Here is a 5,000-nt window from a genome sequence, read left to right on the forward strand (position 1 = left end):
CGAGCTTGGTTTGTTCGGTTTGAATCCCAAAGGATACTTCTTCGTAAAAACCTCGTATAGGTTATTTTTTACGAAAATTACATCTCTTCTTTTACTGACTCTTTCGGAAATACGATCTACAAGGATTTTCGGGTGGTAATTCCGTCGTAACCGTTTTTGACCCCAACAGTTAGCCCCCCAGCCCGTTAGGATCATGTATCGTAGGATCCTAGCGTGCGGTTAGGCATGTTTGGCAAGTTAGGCGTGATGGATGGAATTAATATCCGAAAGTCCGAGCTTAAATAGTAAATCCTCATGTCTATAAGAAGAGAGGTAACTTGTTCCATAATTTTTTCACTTTCTTGTTTTTCTCTAAGATCTTTCAAAAAAGAACTTTCTATCTTTCTCTCCACCCTTTTCCTCTATTCTCTCAAGAGAAGTGTAAAGATGTCGAGCAAGAAAAAGATTGCGAAAAAAGGGTTCTCGTCCGCGAGTCCTTATGAAGAGCTCGTCGTCCCGAAGATGGAGTTCGTGCCTCACTCGGTGCATCCTGCCGAGAACGAGGCATGGTGGGTTGCTCATTATGGCTCGTTGACTCCTCCCAAGGAGAAGCCGTTCCCGGTCCTGGTCCATCGTGGAGTCGAGGAAGAGGATGCAAGCAGGACTACTGACGAGTTTCTCGCGACGATGCGATCGTTCTACCACATCCCGGATGCTGTGGAATTCCGGGTTCCCTGCCGCGGGGAATGTGCTAACAATCCCCCGGAGGGTTACTTTACTTGTTATGAGGCGTTCGTAGTGCGTTGTCGCCTCTGGTTCCCCATACCCGAAATTCTCGTCCGAGTGTTGGACCGTTTCGAAGTTGCGATAAGTCAGTTGACACCCCTTGCCATTCAGCACCTTATTGGGATCCTGATCCTAAGCTACGAGCATGGCCTTTCCCTTTCCGTCGATCATTATGAAGCGCTTTTGAGGCTTCAACTTGTCAGGGATACGGATAAGCATAGGTTGGTCCCTCGGAAATTTATGTCAGTGGTTAAGAAGTTTATTTCGAACTTCAACTCGTGGAAGAAGTTCTTTTTCTTTGTCCGTATAGACGCTGCATCCGTCGAAGAGAGTTGCATTCCATTGTTCCGGAGGTTGCCGAATGATCGTCCCTTCATCAACCCTTTTGCTCCGTTCCCCGAGGACATCATTTCGGTGAGGGATCTTCTCAGGAATGGTCCCTTCTTCTGGACTTCTTTTACGCCGAAGAGGGTTCGGAAGGCACTGAGATTTGTGCAACCCGGTCCTGCTTTGGACGCGGACACGGGAAGCGACTCCGAACCCGACGACCAGAATCCCGTCGAAGCTCCGACAGCTGCGCCGGAGTCGAGCTCTTGGAAGGGAAAAGATGTCGATCTTGGCGACATAGCGTTTTCGATGGATGACTCTATGCTTCCAGGATGGGATCCGAACCTTGCTTACGGCGATGGGAGCGGTTCGAGCGAGGCCCCTATTCCGGATTTTGATGATTTCTTTGCTGGGCTGCTCCTCCTACGAAAGAATCGGCGAGGCCGAGAGTCGTTGCGGAAGGATCTTGCATCATCAATGGGTTTAGTTTTTTTTTTGAGATTTTTTTGGTGATTGTCCTATGTATATATTTGTAACATGCCAATCGATTTTGCAGGGCCTGAGCTTGCTGGCCTCGGCCATTGAGGCGGGCCATAGAGAAGCCATGGTCTACCGCTTCAAGGCGGAGAAAGCGGAGCGGGATCTCGCTCGCGTGCAAGGCGAGATGCTGGAGCGAGAGGCGCAGCTTACTCGTGATCATGCGCGGGCTGTTCGTAAAGCGGAGAGGAAAGGCAAAAGAGAAATCGTCGAGGTGATGAAGACTCGTGCATCTCAGTTCCAGGTTGAGTACGGGAACCTCAAGAATGCCTTTACCTCGGTGGGTGACTTTCGCGAGTGTCGTGGTTCGGTCGGAAGTCTTTGGAGGACGCGAGCCGATGACTATGTGTTTGAAGAGGAAATGAGCTTGATGAAGAGTGGGATGAGTGACCGTGCCCATGCTGAGGCGCTTTTCCCTCCGATCGACGAGAGGATTCAGGGTTCTGGGATTCCATCCCGGTTTCCCCTGATACCGAGGAGGTTCCGATCGATTTTCACGATGGTGGCGAGGAAGTGGATCGTCCCGCGGATGCGTTTGGTGCTTCGTTGTCCGGGGACTTTGACTTTGGATTATGAGGGATGGATCAGTTATCCTTGTTTTCGGCCGAATATGGCCCTTTGAATTTGGATTTCGTTTAGGCCTAGATGGCCGTATTTGTATTTCCGGGACTGGCCGTTGGTGGCTTTGAATCCCTTGCCGCTTTACGCGGTTTATTTATATGATAAATGTTTTGTTTCGAGTTTTCCTGAGTAGGGTTGAAGTAAATACGAGTTGTCGTCTCGTATGTAGTTCTAATTAGACGTTCAATCTGTTGGTTCGTTCGTGATTTTCGTAAAAATTTATCTGTCTTTATGATTTTCGAGAACATTGAGATACGAACGGAGAGACATGGTTTATGATCTCGTATCTTTTAGATATCATGCCTTGAGATGTTTGAGACCAGAGCGTTGGGTTTAGGGCAAGACCTAGGTTTACTTTCGGTTAAGGTTTGTGCGGTGACTAGCCGGCTATCGTTTTTCCTGTTGCGATTTCTTCCTGACTCGCACCGATTTAAAGTCCGCGATATGTTCTCGGCTTATATGACTTGTATGGTACGAATCGAGCATCTTCTCAGAATCAACTGGAAGTGCTAAACCAAAATTTCGGATTTTTGTTGTAGCGCGCTTTTGTCCTTGTGCTGGACGTTTTTTAAAGATCAAAAGAGTGATCGGATTGCGTTTGTTTAAGACGGCTGGCGTGTTCGTCGGGGCCAATCGACGAACGGGGTGTAAGGTTTTTGGTGGTCGCGTTCGGACAATTTGTTAGCATTGTCCTCGAATTTTAACTTTTGCGACGTCTCGCAGTTATTTCGAGGATTATGCATGTATTTTTGCGTGTTAGAAAGATGATAATCTTTACGATTTTTGGGCCGGAAGGGGCCGCAGACAAGAGTCTTAACGTTTTCAGGCGTGTCCTGAAAGTTTCTTTTGTGTTTTACTGAAGCGTAAACGTTTTTGATAAGAAAGGACAACGTATATTGTAGTAAAAGTTTTTGAAGTTTCTAAAAACTCGATTACAATAATGAAGATTTTTCTAAGTGGGAGTATACGAATATACGCACCCACTCCCCCCCCCCCTTTTTAGAGAGGGGGATAGCTGAACTCGTCTTTTGACGAGCTGCCTACGTACCCCTTTCGAGGATCAAGCCATCTCGTAGTTCTGTTTCATGCCGCGAGTGTTCTTACTCGGCGGTAGATGTCGCGATGTCCGCCTTGACCGTGTCGATCGTGGCTGGGTCGACACTATTTTCCGGATGTTCCGGTTCAGTTGTTGCGTGGGATTCGGATTTATGTCGAGCCTCGACGTCCGATGCGTTTGCGTTGATAGACGATTTTACTCCGTCTTCTTCCGGGGCGCTTTTGGCTGAAGATCGATCTATCTTCACGCGTTTGCCGTTTGTGGAAGCTGTGATTTGCCTTAACTTATGCTCCGCGAGGAAGCACAGTCGCGACTGTTTTTGGCATCCCCAAATGGCCGCGACTCCGCTCGGGGTTGGGAACTTGAGACCCAGGTGGTAGGTTGATGGAACTGCCTGCATGGCGTTGAGCCATGGGGTTCCCATGATTACGTTGTAGATAGCGGGATGATCGACTACCGCGAATTCGACGATTTTTGTGATCTCTTTGGCCATGACTGGCATTTGGATTGATCCGAGAGTCATCGACACTTTGCCTGAAAAACCCGTGAGCGGTTTTGGCGTCGGAATTACTTCTCCGAGTTTGATACTCATCCGCTTGAGAGTGTCGCGGAAGATTACGTTGACCCTGCTTCCCGTGTCGACGAGTACCCTTCCGACTTCTAAATCTCGTATGACGAGATCTATGACGAGCGGGTCGCAGTGAGGTTGGTCGATACCGCCGGCTTCTTCCTCCGTGAAGGTGATCGAGCAACTCTGGCCGTCTCGAGGAGGAGACCATGTATGCCAATTTACACTTGACTCTGCCTTCCGTTGGTAAGCCTTGATGGCCGACACGGTATCGCCGCAGTATTGTGATCCTCCGATGATCATATTGACTCTGCGACGATTGTTATCGTTCCCTTTGTCATCCGGCTTCCTACCGCGTTTATCCCCAGGATGGTTTCGTTGAGGGGATTTTTCAGCGGGCGGATTTCTATCCGTCTTTGGAGGCCGATCAAAATCGAGGATGAGATCCTTGACGCTAGTTACTTCCGAAGGCTCCCCAGCAAGTAGCTTCGCGGCCAGTCTTGCACCCAAGACTTTGCAATTGGTCGTGGAGTGTCCTCGGGATTGGTGGAACTCGCAGAAGGTGTTTTCGTCATACCCTTGATTGCGAGTCCATGTGTTGCCCGTGGTCCGGCCTTGATCCGAACTGATCGCATAGTTATGCGCCCCTTGGAGATCTTCCCCCCGCGTGATGGACGTACTTGTCATTACGAGAGTTCTTCTTTTTCCCCTTCGGATCTGCGTCTTTCGAGGATGGTCTTGCCGGCTTATGTTTTTGCGATAAGACTTTAGTTTCTTCCTTGACTATGATGTAGTCCGTTGCTTTGTGGAGGGCGTCCTGGATCGTTCGCGGTTTGTCGAGAGTTATCCATTTTCTGAATTTCGACTTGTATTAGAGCGTCTTTCTCAGCGCGTTGATGGCCACTTTGTCGCTTATCCCGCTGACCCTGGACATTATCAGCTTGAACCGACTGATAAATTCGCGGAGGGGTTCGTCTTCCCTCTGGGAGAGACTCCAGAGGTCAACATCGGAGGTTTCCCTGTCTATGAATACAGAGTACTGTTTGAGGAATTCCGATGCGAGCTGTCAAAAACTCCCGATGGTGTTGCGACGAAGGCGTGCGAACCATTCGAGCGCTGCTCCTT

The sequence above is a fragment of the Brassica rapa genome, unplaced genomic scaffold (genome assembly GCF_000309985.2).
Source record: "Brassica rapa cultivar Chiifu-401-42 unplaced genomic scaffold, CAAS_Brap_v3.01 Scaffold0259, whole genome shotgun sequence".
In the NCBI taxonomy this organism is placed as follows: domain Eukaryota; kingdom Viridiplantae; phylum Streptophyta; class Magnoliopsida; order Brassicales; family Brassicaceae; genus Brassica; species Brassica rapa.